The sequence below is a fragment of the Marmota monax genome, unplaced genomic scaffold (assembly GCF_021218885.2).
Source record: "Marmota monax isolate L192 unplaced genomic scaffold, Marmota_monax_Labrador192_F-V1.1 WCK01_AAM20220418_F8-fsc00018, whole genome shotgun sequence".
Taxonomy (NCBI): Eukaryota; Metazoa; Chordata; class Mammalia; order Rodentia; family Sciuridae; genus Marmota; species Marmota monax.
In genome coordinates this window covers 7,656,696-7,674,875 of record NW_026692201.1, presented here as the reverse complement: position 1 = coordinate 7,674,875, position 18,180 = coordinate 7,656,696, and the positions used below count along the sequence as shown (strand labels likewise).

The 18,180-nt window shown below is 34.6% G+C and overlaps 1 protein-coding gene across 1 annotated transcript in view; it reads right to left on the bottom strand.

The window, feature by feature from the left end:
- The window catches only part of Cmya5 (cardiomyopathy associated 5), a 90,368-nt gene that overhangs the window by 57,162 nt on the left and 15,026 nt on the right, over nt 1-18,180 (bottom strand). The window lies entirely within an intron of this gene.

Sequence of the window (18,180 nt, the reverse complement as noted above, 5' to 3'; positions counted from 1 at the left end):
TTGTTTTGGTAATAAACTATTGAACTTAATTAGTAATTAATCTTGGTTCTCGGCTGAATCTTATTTTGAACTGTTTTTTCAAGTTCTTTTCCATACCTAATTAATATTATTCCTGAGAATTTTCAACTCGTATTACTCCCTCCCCATTTTCCTGTCACTTAACAGAAATAGGATGAAAATAAAAATTAAAATTATGACTAGCACCAGAGAAGTCAGCATTTAAAATGCCGGCAACTGTAGTAGCATTATAAAAGCAATTATAAATTCAATTTAGAGTTCATTATTGATTGTAAATTCAGTGTATTCAACCAGAGACGTTTTCATTACTAGCTAGAATGAGTTCAGGAAGACTGAGCAGAGTATCCAAAGGGTGGTCATAAGAAGGCAGCACACTACTGTTGTAGTTTGGATATGAAGTGTCCCCCAAAAGCTCATGTATTGAAAACATGTTATCCAATGTAGCAATGTTCAGAAGTGAAATGATTAGATTATTATAACTGAAATCTGATCAGTGGATTCATCCTTTTATTGGAGTAATAATTCTAATGAACTAACTAGGTGTTAGCTATAGGTAGGTCAGGCATGGTAGGAGGAAGTAGGTCACTGGCATTGTCTTTTGAGTTTATATTTGGTCATTATTTCTGCATTTAGTAAACTTTTTATTAAGTATAGATAGTAGAAACACAAATATGAAGACACAGGATCTTCTTTTAAGAAATTCAAATCTAATGAGATATAACTAAACATCTCAATAGTATATAAGTATTATTATAGAAAATATTATTACAGTATAATAAGTATTATTACAGAAAACAAGCCAGCTACAATAAGGACATAAGGAAGGGAAAACTTCACACAGGAGAGGTGCTTAAGTTAGTTTGAAGAGTCTGCCAAATGGATGAGAAGAGAAGGTGGAATCAAGATGGGGAGGTTATTCTAGGAAAAGGTCACAGGATATGCAAAATATACATATGAATAAACAGTCTGGCTCACTGAGAGACAAAGTTGAATGACAGCCAACAGAAATCAGAATTACTATATTAGCATATGTAAATCCAAAGCCCAAGAATTCACATTATACTCCATCTAAAGATATAATGAACTAAGTTAACAGAAGAGGCATGGTCCCTACACTATTCAGAAATGCTCCAGGGACTTTCTTACTCCGCAACAACAGTGTTTTCAACAGCTTTTCATAAAGAATATTGGCTACATCCATTCCCCTCTGATTGCATTCTCACAATGCAACCTTCTGATTTATCACTTGGTTTCCCAAGTAGATTTATTTATCTCAGGGAGTAAGGTGAAACAAATCTAATGACTCTTTCCTCATCCCCCTTTCACAGGGGTTAAGAAGGTTCAGCAGGTCTGAGTTAGATCAAGAAAAGAATAGACTAATACTAGAGATGAGCATCAAAAGCTCCTTTTGAAGATAACCTTTATCTTAATGAGGAAGTTTTCTTTTATTTGTTCTTGCTAAGACATGATTTTAAAAACTAAGCATTAAAAAGGTTTTGTGCAACTATGGAGATGATCATGTTATTTTTCTTTACCCTATTAATGTGTAGAACTATTGCAATTGATAGCAGATGTCAAACCAACCTTGAACTCCTGAACTGAACTCACCAAGCTGTAATATTTTGTACTCTTTATGTAGTTCTTGATTTGGTTCTAATGCTATGTTTAGGAATTTTTCTCTTATGTTCATGAATGATATTGATCTACTGTTCTGAAATCTCCTTTCTTACAGTGTTCTTGACAGATTTTTGTATCAAGATTATATTGCTTCATAAAATGAGTTGAAAAGTATTCCTTCCTTTACTATTCTCTAGCAGTTTGTTATGGATTGCATTATATATTTCTCCTTTAAGTATTTGGTAGAATTTATTGGTGAAGTTCTTTGGACCTGGAGTTTTCTTCATTGTAAGGTTTTCTAGTTAATAATTTATCTAATAGTTTAATTTGCAGTTATCTCTCTACTTTCCTGTGAAAGATTATTATGTCATTATTTTCCAAACTTTCTCCTTTTCTAACATGTAAAGTCAAGGCTATGCACTTCTCTTTAAATACAATTTTAGATGTGTCACATAAAATTTGATACACAACATTTATTATTAATGACAAAAGTTTTTAAATTTCCTTTGTGATTTCTTATTTGGCCTATAGATTATTTAAAAATATATTTCTTAATTTCAAAACTCATGAGGATACTTTATATTTTGTTAGTGTGTTCTAATTTGTTTGTTTGTTTTTTTTGTAGGTTGTTTTGTTTTTGTTTTTGTTATTTTCCAACCCTTTACCACTAACCTATATCCTCAACCCCTTTTATTTTTTATTTTTTTAATTTTTTTTAAAGAGAGAGAGAGAATTTTAATATTTATTTTTTAGTTTTCGTCGGACACAACATCTTTGTTTGCATGTGGTGCTGAGGATCCAATCCCGGCCGCAGGCATGCCAGGCGAGTGCGCTACAGCTTGAGCCACATCCCCAGCCCTTATTTTTTATTTTGAAACAGGGTCTCGCTAAGTTGCTCAGACTGGTCTTGAAATTGTGAACCTTCTGCCTCAGTCTCCGGAGTAGCTAGAATTATAGGTGAGTGCCACAGCATTCAGTTTACGTTCTAGTTTAATTGTGCTGTGATCAGAAAGTTTATTTTGTAGTAAGATTTGCTTCTAACTTTATTGAGACTTGCTTTATGGCTAAATGGTCATTTTTTTAAAAAAAATGTGTTTGTGGGACTAGGGATATAACTCGGTGTTAAAGTTCTTGTCCAGCATGTGTGAGTTTGATCTCCAGTAAATACACACACACACACAGTTTTTGTATTCATGAAAAGAGCTAAATCCTCCATTTTTTCAGCAATGTATTATATGTGTCAAGAAAGTCAGGCTTTTTAGTTGTGTTATTCAAATCTTTTTTATCCTTAGTGATATTTTTTGTCTGCTTGTTCTAATACTGAAATGTGTTATCATTTTGTACTACAATTATGAATTTGTCTCTCCTTGTAGTTCTATTAACATCTGATTTATATATTTTGAAGCTACACTAGCAGATATAAATGAATTTAGAAAAACTATATCATTCTGAAAAAATTAATTTTAATCATAATGTTCCTTTTACCTGTAAATAATGATTCTTACCTAAAGTATCAAAGTATTGATACTAATAAAGCTTTGATATGATTATTAACAAAGATATACCAGCTATATTTTGACTAAGGTTTAAATTGTATATCTTTTCTTCATTTTTACTCTTATTCTTTCTATGTTCTTACATTTTAAATGTGTCTCTTATGGACAGCATATAATTATTCTAAAAATTTATTCTGACAATTCAAATGGAGCATTTAGTCCTTTTAAACATAATTACCAACATATTGGAGTTAAATTTGCTACCTTGTTATTTGTTTTCTATTTGCACTCCTCTAGTTTGTTCCTCTTCTCTCCTTATTTGTAATATTTTTTTAAATATTTATTTATTTATTTTTTAGGTGTAGATGGACACAACACAATGCCTTTATTTTTATGTGGTGCTGAGGATCGAACCCGGGTCCCATCCATGCTAGGCAAGCACTCCACTGCTGAGGCACAATCCCAGCCCTATTTGTCCTATTTTTGATTAGATATTTTACTTTATTTCATTTCCCCCTCTGTTAGCTTGTCAGTTACATTCTGTTTTCTGTTCATTTAGTGATTATCTTAGAAATTACAACATGCATCCTTAATTTGTTAATGTCCAACATGGACTGGTATTTTTACCTCTTTCTAGACAATATAAGTACCATGAATTACTTTCATATTAACTTATACATCCTTGTAATCATATATTTTGTCTTTAAATGTATTTCATTTTCATAAGATATAATTACTTTTACTCTAATGTAATTACTTTAAAGTGTCTATATTGATTTAGATTTACCTTGATAATGAACCTTTCTATTGTGCCTCATTCCTTCCTTTTTCTTTAAGATTCTATCCGGAATCATGTTCCTGCACCCTGAAGCATTCTCTTTAGTATGTCCTCTGGAGTGAATTTTCTGGTGACAATTTTTTTTTTTTTTTTGGCGGGGTGGGGGAGTGGGGGAGGGGTGGTAACAAGGACTGAACTCAGGGACACTCAACCACTGACCCACATCCCCTGCCCTATTTTGTATTTTTATTTAGAGATAGTGAGTATTTTATTTAGTGAGTTGCTAAGTGCCTCACTTTTGCTGAGGCTGGCTTTGAACTTGCAATTCTCCTGCCTCAGACTCCCCAGCTGCAGGGATTACAGACATGCACCACTGCACCTGGCCTGGTGACGAATTCTTAGTACTCTTTCTATTAAAAGTCTCTCATACCTCATTCTTCTTTTTTTTTATGGGGATTGAACCTAGGAGCATTTTAACACTGAACTATATCCCCAGCCCTTTTTCTTTTTCTTTTTTCTTTCTTTTTTTTTTTTTTTTTGGTACTGGGGATTGAACTCAGGGGCACTTAACCACTGAGCCACATCCCCAGCCCTATTTTGTATTTTACTTAGATACAGAGTCTCACTGAGTTGTTTAGTGCCTTGCTTTTGCTGAGGCTGCCTTTGAATTTGCAATCCTCCTGTCTCAGTCTCCCAAGCCACTGGGATTACAGGCAGGTGCCACCATGCCCAGCTTCATAGCTCATTCTTTTTTAAAATATTTTTTTCTTAGTTGTTGATAGATCTTTATTGTATTTATTTATACTTAATTCTGAGAATCGAACCTCACACATGTAAGGCAAGTGCGCTACCACTGAGCCACAGTCCCAGCCCCATAGCTCATCTTAAAGAATATTTTAAGGCATAAAATTCTAGATTGTTAGCTATTTTCTCTCAGCACTTTAAAAATATTCCATTGACTTCTGTCTTCCATTGTTTTTATTGATTAATTAACTTTTAGTCTAACTGTTGCTTTTCTGAAGTAATCTAAACTTTCCTCCTACTAACCCTCAACTATTTTTAAGATTTGGTTGTTGTTTTAGTTTTCTGAAGTTACTCTCACTTCCTTAAGAATCTTATCCAATGTGTATGATTTCTGAATCTGTAGATTAATGTCTTTCATCATTTCTGAGACATTCTCATACTCCTTATTCAAATACTGATCCTGTCCTGTGGCCTCTCTTTTCCTCTGAGATTCCAATTTTTCATAAATTAAAACTTCTCACTATATTCTATTTGCATTTATTGTGTTGTTTCTTCCAATCTAACATCCAGTATGCTAAATCTGTATTCAACTATATCAAAACTGCTTAATAAAGCCATGAAGTGTGTTATTATTTTGTTATTATAGTCTTCAATTCTAGAATTTCCATTGTTTTATTTGTTTCCAGTATTCTCTGACAAAATTGTCTTCGGGCTGGGGATGTGGCTCAAGCAGTAACATGCTCGCCTGGCATGCGCAGGGCGCTGAGTTCGATCCTCAGCACTGCATAAAATAAAGATGATGTGTCCACCGAAAACTGAAAAATAAATATTTAAAAATTCTCTCTCTCTCTCTCTCTCTCTCTCTCTCTCTCTCTCTTTAAAAAAAATTGTCTTGTCCTTTATTTCCATGTTCTCATTCTTATAAATAAGTTGGACATTATATAAGTATCTTTCTTCTACAGAAGCCCTTCCCTTCCCATAGTAGTCCAGCTATGCCCCAAATAAGTATCACTCTTTGTGGGATAAGAGCTTACAGGATTAGGTGTGCTCTACTACTCCATGTCAATGTTTTCCTAAATAAACTAATTTATATTTGCACTGTGTGTCCATGACCCCATTTACATGGTAGGGAGGGAGTGTGATGATATTTGAATGGTGTTCTTGTATACTTGCTGGTAGTATTCTTATTTTCAACTGTTAAACTGATACTCTACTTTCTACACTTATTTTTTGTGAGTAGTATTTGTCTAAATCAGTTCTCAAAATATGAATTTCATTAAATGTGCTGAAAATGTAATCCTTTTTCTGATCCACAGTTAAATAACATTAAAGTTCTTCATAGCAATATAATTATGAACAATACATTAGGTTTGTATCATATTTTATTCTACTCTCAGTCATTCCAAAAAGAAGGACCAGGTCTGAAATATGATGATAATGTCAAAAATCTCAATGTTTACCATTCAGGCCTTGATCACTCTTCCTAGGTACAACTTCTATCTCTTTCTGAAGTTACTTAAAAATTTTTTAAATTGTGTGATTTTAATTTTTTTCTCATTTTGTAAGTGAGAAAACAAGAGAGAGGAAATATATACATTTGAATTGAAATTTCTAAAGAGAGAAATGACTAGCTATCAAAGTGGAGCTGTCAAAATAATAAATCCCCTTATTTCATCATCAATATCTTTGTCTTGAATTGTACTCTCATTTATTCCTTAAAAAAAAACTACACTTTTGAAAGAAGCTAAATGGATACTTAAACTATTTTTATCAAAAGTAAAGATTTGTAACTATTATACTCATTTCTATTGGGATCAAGATTTATATCCTCAGAACTGGTAGTTCCTTTCTCTGATCAGTAGTTAAAGTAACATTAAAGTTCTTCATAGCAATATAATTATGAACAATACATTAGATTTGCATCATACTTTATTCTACTCTCAAGCAATCACAGTATACTGACAGGAAGTATTTCAAACAAGAGAAAATAAGAGGCAATTTTTTCCCAACTAAATCTTTTAAATTGTAATAAATATTAACTTTTATAACATAACAATGGGAAAGTCACATATAATCCTACTTATATTACAAACTTGGAAGAATATATTTTAAAGCATAAAACACCAAACAAGTTTGTAACCTTGTACAAGCAAGACTGTATATTTATAATATAAATGGTTAGTGTTTTCTGTGGATCTGTTTTAAAAAATCAGAGTTCTTTAAAACATAATCAATAATTCTATAATTAATATTTCACCAAAAATTAATTTAATATACATGTCCTTTGCAGACCAAAAAAAACATATACATTGTTGAACAAAAGTAATATAAAATAGCTAAGATTAAAAAGTTTATAAGCCCTTAAGGAAATAAGAAAAAAATTAATGAAATTATGAATGAAGAAATCATCATACGGCATTATTAGAAATTATAGAAAGTTCTCATTTTTTAAACATACTACAGACCATTCGGGTTCACTGTGAATGAAAAGAATATATATCTTGTTTTCACACTGACCAGATACCTCAGAAGCCTGGAAGTTAGAGCCCTTTCTCATTTGAAACCTAGTTATATTTGCCATCTATGGCAAAGTCTATGACCCAGACAAACACAAGCCTTACCCTTCATGACTCTACTTATATCTTTCGCTCCTCTTGGAATGAATCATCTTTTTGCATCTTATCATTTCTTTCTTTCTTTCTTTTTTTTTAGTTAAACATGGACACAATATCTTTATTTTGTTTATTTATTTTTATGTGGTGCTGAGGATTGAACCCGGGTCTCACACATGAGAGGCGAGCGATCTACCGCTGAGCCACAACCCTAGCCCCTTATCATTTCTTTCTTTATAGAGACCAGCTCATGTATCAAATTCTCCAGATGGAACTCACTGATTCTGCAAGCCAAAGTAATTTTTTTCCTCCCAACTTCTGGACTCTTAATGTCATCCTTCCCTAAGGCATTTGCCACTCTGGGTTTCTTTTTACATACAGCCTAGTTTCTCTATAAGGCTCTAAACTTACTGTGAGCAGTGTAATGTCATTTAATGAGTTTTTCTATAGATTCTTCTCTTATGAATCTTTTCAAAACATTCACTTTGTTTTTAAAGGAGCAACATATCTTTCACTTTTGTGCTCAAATTTCACCAGCTTAAGTAAAATTTAATTAAATTATGTTGTAACAATACCAAGTGCAACCAGTATAAAACATTCAGAAACAATCATAACTGATCATTCATAAAAATACAACTCAAAATAATGGGAATTATTAGAGATTAATGTGGTAACTGAAGTAGTCAGCTTTCTTTAGACACTGACCAATAGAGAGCTTTGGTTAATTTAGCCAGTTAGGTTTAATGAAAGTAGATTTGAAAAAGCATTTGTATCATTCTTGTGTGTGTGTGTGTGCGTGCGTGTTTAATTTGTTCTAATTAGTTGTATCATTCTTTCTTTACATTTCTAGTTTCCATTCATTAGTGTTTAACCCATGAAGTTTCTGTTTCAGGTGAAATGACAAAACCACCATTGATTTGGGGGGCGGGGGGTACTGTGGGTTGAACCCAGGGGCAATTAACCACTGCGCCATATCCCCAGCCCTTTTTATTGTTTATTTCGAGACAGGATCTCCCTAAATTGCAGAGGCTGATCTCAATCTTGTGATCCTCCTCCCTTAGCTTCCCAAGTCACGGGATTACAGGTGTGCACCACCACACCCAGCCAACTACACCTGACTTCCAACTGACTTCAGATTGAAGCAGAAAGTAAAGATTCATTCATTCAACAAGTATTTATTAAGCTCAAATTATGTACTAGGCACTGTTAGCCATGATTTTTTTTACAGCAAGATTATTGTTTAATGCAAATTTTCTAAGAGATCGTAGAAATTCACTTCAAATTAACCAATTGTGTCTGAGCTATAGATTTGTGAGAGAAATATAAATTAATTTTGTCTTAATTCTTCTGAAGTCTTGGATACTTGAATGATGCTACCAGAGGCAGCTCCACAGCAAAGCGAACTGGGTGCTTGCCTAAGCCCTCATTTGTACAAGAGCACTGCTAGACACAACACTGATCTCCCAGCTTAGCTTGAGAACACTCAGTGTGTGAACAGTTTCCTGCTTCATCTATACAAGAGTATAAGAATAAACTATGTGATACAAAGAGTCACATCTTTTGAGCTTTTTTAAAAGGAGAATTTTGTCTGTAAAATCTTAAAATATATAAAATAGAAATTTACTTAAAATAATTAGTTGGTGGGCTTAGGATATAACTTAGTGATTGAATGCTTTCCTAGCATGCACAAGGCCCTAAGTTCAATCTCCATATCACAAAACAACAACAATAATAAATTAATTAGTTGGGACACTAGTTTCTCATTCCAGATGTTTCCTTTCACGTAGAAAGACATTTTTAGCATAAGAGTCCTGGTATAGCTTCCCTGCTTCACCCTTTCTCAGTGTACTCTGTTCCTTGTGCAGTGAATTATATGAGGAAAGGCCTGGGGTTCTTCCTGCCACTGGGTATATAAATCTGTCTATTTCTGAGATTTGGTATTAAAAAACACATTGTTGTTCTATATACCTAAACCACATTCCCTGATATTGGCTTTATCAGTAATAGGCCTGATATTTTTATCTCTACCATTCTTTCATTTATCTGTCTCTTGTTTCAAAACTTAGAGAAGGAGAAAAGGGGTGTTGTATAGCAATTCTACTTGCCAGATTCCAATATAAATGAATGGCCACATGTACAGCCTCTGGTAGGGACTAAGGAATATCCCTTGACAGCAAGAACAGGTATGATAAATATTCTACATACTTGCAAACTGATTTTTTAACCAATTAGACCTAGAGAAATCCATCAGCCAGAACTCAACAATGCCCTGATCACATACTAGTCTCCCTCAGAAGCATATACCCATGTCTTTACTTACTTGTACAAGCTCAAAGAACTCTAGAAAGTTGGAAATTGACATGATGCTTTATAAACAACACAGATTAATTTTAAATGTGCATTATCCATGGTCAGTGAAAAATATTATATATACTGTAAAATTGTCCGTGATTTGGAAGAAATAAGGTTGATTATTTGAATCAAATTATGCAAAAAAAGATCAAATTTTGTATTCTTAAAACAAATGCCTTAGATCCACTTTCCTCAGGCCATGCTAGCTCTATAGCTGCCTCTGTTAACCTTCTGCAACCAGGAATAAGGCAATCTGGATACCAGTGCTCTGACACTCATCAGGTCTCTGGTTTTCAGAAACAAAGCAATAAAAATACGTTAAAATTGAACATCACTTAATGACTTTCAAAAGACTTTTATATATATTATTTCCTTTTAGCCATAAATTTACTATTTGATTTACTCAACAAATTTTAACACCTACTACATACCAGACTCTGTTTTAGGCAGTAAAGGTAGAGCAGCAAACAAAATAAAGCCCCAGCTCTCATGCTGTTTAAATACTGTAGAATTTAAGAAGGTATGTACTATGAAATGGTGCAAATGGGATAAGGGTGATGGCTATGAGTTGGGGCGATAATATATAGAATGATCAAAGAAGACCTCAACCAAAGAGAATTTTGAGCAGAGCCTTGAGGGAACTGAGGAAATAACTATGAACAGCAGAACAAACACTGACATTCAAGGTGCTGAGATGAGACTGTGCCGGCCACACAAAGATAGGAGTGAACAAGGGAGAGAAAGTAAAAGGAGATGAAAGCTAGGTGCAGTGGTGCATGCCTGTAATCCCAGAATCAGGAGGAAGAGGCAGGAGAATCGCATGTTCAAGGCCAGCCTAAAGCAACTTAATGAAACCGAGTGCCTTTGAGTTCAATCCCCAGTACAAAGAAAGAAAGAAAAGAAAAGAAATGGAGATGAGATCAGAATGGTAGCTGTGAGCCAGTTCACCTTGGCTTCTAGGAGGGTTTGGATTTTATTTTGAGTGAAATAGGAAGCCATTGGACCATCAGCCCTGCCATCTTGTAATAGCTCAGGGATGGGCAACCCCTCAGGCTATACTGGCTGGGCCTTTACTTCCTCTGTCTTACTCCAATCATAAATCTGAATCTTAAGCAGAATGATACAAAGGCTAAAAATCCATGGTACTCTGAGCAGATAATCAGTCTTTCTTGCACCCTAAACCTCACCAGGTTTCTACCTGGTTCTCTAGTTTATTGATGTTTCATTCTGTGAGCTCCTTAAAGTTCCTTCAATATAGTCCATTTTCTGTTTGGTACACACAGGGTTGTTAGTTTGTTTGTTTCCATGGATGGCTAGCTTGTCACCACACTCTTTTTCCTTCTTCCTGGGCCTGCAGATCATCTACACTTCCCAGCCTCCCTTAAATTAGGTGTTGTCAGGTTAGGGCCAAATGACTGAGATTAAGACAATGGAAAATGAATACTAGTACTGTGTTCTATTCTAAGCATGGATCATAAAAATCTCCCACACAAAATCTTCCATACTTTTCCCCATCCTCAGCTTGAAGTATGGCAACCTTAAACATCACAATCTGAAGATGGCAAAGTCACACCAGGTAAGACGCTTTGGTCCCTGAGTCATTGCCTAACCACAAATACCTGCATTGGATTTTTAAGTAAGCTAGAGAAATTCTTATTACACTAACTCTCTAAGGTATGGTGGGTTTGTTATAGTAACTGATGTAACCTTATCAAATCCAAATCTTAACTAATACATGTATATCTGTCACCATTAAATGTCTCACCACAACATTAAAAATCTGTATTCTTCAGCATAGAAAACACTTTCTTTATAGATATTGTTGCATATATGTACACACATAATTTTAATTTCAATTACACAAGCAAATGAAAACATTCTTATTGTGAAAAATGTAATCTAACATGGCTAGGCAAAGTTCCCCTTTTTTATTACCACTCCTATCTCTCTTATTACCAGAGATTCCCCAGATAATCAATAACATTTTGTAAATTAAAAAAGAGAACCCAAAACCGAATCCTGGAAAAATAAAAAATAGAAATTCTGTTTTTAAATCCTAATAATTATCCCTAATGTGCAAAGTAATGGGAATAGGAAGAAGAATGGCAGAGTTCCCTCCTTCCAAGAACTTAGAGGCTCACATAGAGATGTATGTGCAAACAGATCATTATAATACAGTGTAACACTTGCTTCAACAAAAAGAATGTGCAAAAGGCATCCTAGGTGGTACAGAGAAGATAATTGTTAGCTTTGGAATCAAATGTGGAAGGCTATATGTATACAAGTGTGAGAGGAAGGGTCTGGAATATAATCATAGAGTATGAGAGTATAAAAGGCTGATGTAAGGTTTTGTAAGATAAAAATGAGTTTTCCAGGAGGATCAGGTTGCAGGTGGTTGGAGGCAAATCAGGTAAAAGGAAAAACATGTGCAAAAGGAAGATGGCATGAAACCATATGGTGTGTCTGGGTGTGCTTTGAGACACCTTAGCAAAAGTCTGTAGCCATTTTAAATAAGTCACAAGACCCAGTGGCATAAATGTTAGCATTATGCACATGCTTCCAAACACTACACCAACCTCCAAGCAGACTTTAAAATACCTATTACCCTGTGTTTCCCAAAGCTTCAGGCAATCCTGATACTTAATCAATGATGGGATACACATACACTTAATATTTAATAGCTGAGATAACCTGAGTCATTGAGTGTCTAAGACATCTACCTGACCTTGGCAACAAAAGCACTAAATTTTAATTACACAAGTAAATGAAAACATTCTTCTTATAAAAAAAGTCATCTAACATGGACAGACTCCTTTAATTATCACCACCCATCTCTGTCCTTTACCAGAGATAGACTTCTCCCCAGCTGTTCCACTGTTTTTTTTTAACTACCAATTATAACTCCATAGAGCATGAAATATAAAGGCTAATTGGTCCAAGAAGCAGGACCAGATGAACAAGTGACCCATTTGAAAGTAGGTCTCAAAATAGTGACTGGCTTCTTTCCTACCTTCCACTTTTCCCCAAACAAAATCCTGCATGTAGGCCACATGCATAAATTCTCCACTTTTTTCACGTAGGAAATGTTTACCCAGTAGTGGACACAGAATTAATACGACCCATTCACAATTCTAGAATTGTAGAAATCTCTTTATCTATCCAGAGTTAAGAAAAGTAATTTGGATATTAGCATGTACGATCAATTTATAAATACTTAGTATCTCTTCAGGGTCTGATCATGAGTTGGGAGCCATGACTCAGTTACTAGGCCTCGGGCAAATATTTAAATCTATCACAATAGAGTATAAAAATCCATCCAACAAATTTTCTTCTATTATTGAAAACTAAGGACAAAAAGATGCCAGGTCCAGAGAATCAAATAAATGAACTGTTTCTTGACAGGGCTGGTTCATAGACTAATGACCAACCAGATCAAAATGTGGGCAATTCATTTATTTGTGATCTTAGAAGCTGGGGGTTGCTCAACAGTAACAATATGGACATTTTGGTCTATATAATTTTTTCATTTGGGTTGGGGGGTTCTCCTGTGTGCTGAGGATGTTAGTAGCAATCCTGATCTCTATCCACTAGATGCCAATAGTATCCCTATCCCTAATCATGACATCAAAAATGTCTTCAGGCATATATTAGCTGAGAACCACTGCTACAGGTAGACCCAAGTGAAAAAAGACAATCAACTATGGGCAACATCACCTTAGCTAAAGATGTAAATGAAAAATCATGGAGAATAAGAACATTCATGTTCTGGGATTCCCAGCCAAGGAGTTAAACACAGGCTTAACTGTTGAGCACTGGAATTCTTCAACAGCTACTGAGTATTAGCACAGAGCAGAAACTGTACCCACCAGCCCCTGCTGTCAAATTCCTGTGAATGTTGAGTGGTGGTTACTAAGAGACAGAGCACTTCATCTGAATAGAATGTGTCAGGTTGGGATCTTTTTAAAATAAATCAGTGAGCCAGGATAGACTTCTCCCCAGCTGTTCCACTTACTTTTTTTTTTTTAACCTACAATTATAACTCCATAAGAGCATGAGGTATGAAGGCTAATTGGTCCAAAAAGCAGAAGAAATCTGCTGAGATTTCCTAGTTAGCCCTCTAGCAATTTTTCTTGCTAAGTTTGCAACAAAGAGCTCCTAGAGTGTGGTCTTGAAAATAATAATAATTTATTTAAAAATAAAACCAAGCTATTAGATGGAACCAGAGTTTGTCTGTGTACATAGTACAACGTGTGGTAACATTTTTTCTTTTCTTTGTCATTATTTTAAGTCGTGAAAAACCCCACCAAGGCCTCCCTGCAGCAGATGCTACAGAGATGAGCCAGGGTGAGTAAAATACATCTCAGCTCTGGAAGCTTCAAGAAGGAGGACCCTTTGGCCTGGTGGCAGCAGAGAAATTTGGATGTCAGTGGCTCAGGAGAGCCAACCCACTGACACCCAAATTTCTCTGCTTGTTTGGATAAACCTCAGAGAGATTTCACAGGAAGTACAACAGGCACCTTCCAGAGACTGAGAAAACATCCTTCAGAGCCCCCTGTGTGTGTACAGAGGAGTGCAGATAGAAGGAGGCTATGCTGAAAATTCTGACTGATCAACAACCACACCCTTCTCTTTAATTTCCAAATGTTCTACTGAATTTTTATCTAGTCCCAAAATTAGTGTTACTAATAATCCACCAAGGAAAATTAATCTTGATTTTACAGTTACTGACAGTTCAGGTATCTCTGTTAGATAGACTCTAGATGATAACTCATTGACACCCTTACTTGTGTTTTCTGCAAGTTCAGTATTAGAAAGTTTATTCTTTGGGGCATATATAAAATGTATAGAAATCTCTGAATCACCCATTTTTTTTTCTTTAATCTTAAAAGATGTTTTAAAAACTTCATTTTTTTTAGAAAGTAATTTCCCTCTTCAATGTGGCCTTAACACTGAAGAAGAATTGTTACCTGAAAGATTCATTTCTCAAAAACACAATTCACACCAGCTGCAATGACACACACCTGTAATCCCCACAGTTCAGGAGGCAGAGGCAGGAGGATTGTGAGTTCAAAGCCAGCCTCAGCAAAAGCAAGGCGCTAAGCAACTCAGTGGGACCCTGTCTCTAAATAAAATACAAAATAGGGCTGGGGATGAGACTTCAGTAGTTGAGTGCCCCTGAGTTCAATGCCCAGTATGAACAAAAAGAAAAGGAAAGGGCTGGGGATGTATCTCAGTGGTAAAACACTCCTGGTTCAACCCCCATTCAAAAAAAAAAAAAAAGAATGAGGTATGAAAGACTTTTAAAAGAAAGAGTAGTAAGAATTTGTCACCAGGCCGGGTGCAGTGGTGTATGCCTGTAATCCCAGCGGCTGGGGAGGCTTAGGCAGGAGAATTGCAAGTTCAAAGCCAGCCTCAGCAAAAGTGAGGCACTAAGCAACTCAGTGAGACCCTGTCTCTCAATAAAAATACAAAATAGGGCAGGGGATGTGGGTCAGTGGTCAAGTGCCCTGAGTTCGATCACCAGTAATCCTCCCTGACAAGAAAAGAAGGGTTGGGAATGTAGCTCAGTGGTTATGGCACCCCTGGGTTTAATACCCCAGTACACACACACACACACACCAAAAACAACAAAAACCCCACAATTTTTATTATTAGTATTGGCCACTAAACTTTTCATTTCTCCTCTTCAACTTTCAAAGAAATTTTCTAGGTATTTTAAATTCTTACTCTGTTAGCCAGGCACAGTGGCCCACACCTGTAATCACAATCACTCGGGAAATTGAGGTAGGATCACAAGTTCAGCTTAGGCGACATAGCAAGACCCTGTTTCCAAAAAAGAGCTGGCTTCTAGCACAAAAGAAAAAGAAAAAAACAAACAAGTCTTCTTTCTTTCTACAAAGAAAGAATTTTAAAGGCTGAGAAAATGGTAGGTAGTTATTATCCTTGAATCAATTACTACCATGTTAGGCTGGTGGCAGAGGTAACTGGTGCCTATGAAGTTGAAAACAGAGGAGCAGAGTTCTCGGGTGAGAAGCTCCCAGAAGGCATTGCTGGTGGTCCCCTCATTAAACACAAACGCCCCCAGTAGAAGAAACAAGAACCCTCTTCCTCAAACAACACAGACAGTAAAACCAAGCGTATTAAAGGAAGTCTCCAAATTTCTAAAAGGAAAAAGAAATAAGGACATTAAATAAAATCCCTATTGATGAATAAGGAAATAACTTGCTAGTAGCCTATAAGATCTCAAAATTGGAAGTTAGCAGAATAGATTGAATAGTTTAATTCATTTTTATGAAGTACTGTATTGGGAAAAATGGGATTATTGCAAAACTTTGTATTCTCATTTTCACAAATCTTTAAAGCTCTTAGATGTCTGTAGCAGTTCCTAAAATTACAATGACTTTCCCATAATATTCTCTTATTAATCACCCACAAAATTAATTAAAATTCAATAAAAGTAGTCTGTATTTGATCCAATGAAATGTTTTTAAAAGCATAATACAGGTAATATATATAATAATGCATTCCTCGGTTGGATTCAGGTGAAAGTTCAAGGTTTTTAGGTCCTATCTTTAAAATAAAGACTTTTTCTTAATTATCAAATATATATTTCACTCTAGAATACATGACAAGAGATAATCATACAAATAAAAATAATCAGTAACCTCAACACTTGAAAATGATTATATTTAATATATTAGCTTTATTTAAAATTTAAAAATATATTCTAAATATTTTCCCATTCCAATGACACATTCTTTTACAACAACTATTCTAAATATATATATATATATACATATATATATATATATATATATACATATATATATATATATATATACATATATATATATATATATATATATATATATATTGGTGGGGGGGGTCTCCAAACTACTTTATACTCTTAAAAATTATTAAGGACCTCAAAACTCTTGCTTACATGGATTGTATTTATCAGTATTTATAGAATTAGCAATCAAAGCAGAAATTTTAACATTTTATTACTTCATCTAAAAATGACAATAATAACCTATTACATGTCAACATTGATAATATATTTTACAAAAAGTAATTCTACTTTCCAAAACACACAAACAAAAACATTTAGTGAGAATAGTGGCATTATTTTATAGTTTTGCTAATCTTGTTAATATTTGGCTCAATAAAAAGATTAAATTCTTATATCTGCTTCTGTGTTCCAAATGTAGATATGTTCTATTAGCAGGAGTACTGCAAGAAAAACTAGACCCACAGGGATATGTAGTTGGAAAAGGGAGGGGTAATTTTCAGGTAACTGTGTTTATTTTATTTATACCACACTAAAACTAGAAAAGTTGCAGTTGTTAAAAAATTAGTTGCAATGTGGAATATGAAAAAATGAGCTTTTCATATTCTATATACTCATGAGAGGATAAAAGTGTAAAAAATCAATAAAGATCTTAGTACTACTGCAAAAATAGTTTTGACCTTATGGACCCTATTAGAACCATACTTTGATAACTGCGGTTCTACAACTTCATATTTAATTGTTAACATAGCATTTTATTATGTAACATTTTATTTAGTTAATAACCTGTTGTTGAACATTTATATTATTCCTATATTAAAAAATGCTCATAGCTGGGCTCAGTAATACACACTGATACTCAGGAGGCTAAGGCAGGAGGATCACAAGTTTGAGGCCAGCCTCAGCAACTTAGCATGACCCTGTCTCAAAAAAAATAAGAAGAAGAAGGGCTGGGGATATAGCTCAGTGGTAGAGAACCCCAGATTCAATCCCTGGTACCTTAGATCCATCATTCTGCACACTTATTTTCTCAGGATAATACCATAGAAAGTAGAATTTGAGAGTAAAAAGCAAATCGTTTTCAGGATTTTCACACCTATTTCCAATTTTCCCTCTAGAAATGGTTAACTTGCATTCCTATCAGTAGTGAGTACAAGAGCCTTACATTTTCTTTTTTTGTAGGGAGGTATCTTTATTTATATAGATGTTGCCTGTTAGCAATCTATGAGGATCTAGGAGAAAAATACATCATTTCACTTTTCAAACAGAAACTTCCCTCTCTGAAGTTACATAATTATGCCTAAGTCAGTCCAACCTAGAATTTAGAAGACATTTCTTCATAAAAATCATGTTATAAACACTGGTTAGAAATCTGTTTAATAGTAATATACCTTGTTTCCATTATAAAGTAAATGAATTTTTGTGGAAGCTAATCACCCACTAACATTATAGCTAGAGGAAATGCATCCAAGACCAAAAAAGTAATGACAAAATAAAATTTTGGAACACAACTCCACCATATTTAAGAAGTTATTATAGATATATGAAGTTTAAAATATTCCATATAAAAATCCAATGATTTTATTGAATTTTTTTGCATGACACAAGGGAAGATCAAAATCTTTTACCAGGTTTCCCCCAAATCTCTGCTTTAAAACACTAGTCTCATTAAAGAAGAGCCTTACGGGCTGGGGATGTGGCTCAAGCGGTAGCGTGCTCGCCAGGCATGCGTGCGGCCCGGGTTCGATCCTCAGCACCACACACAAACAAAGA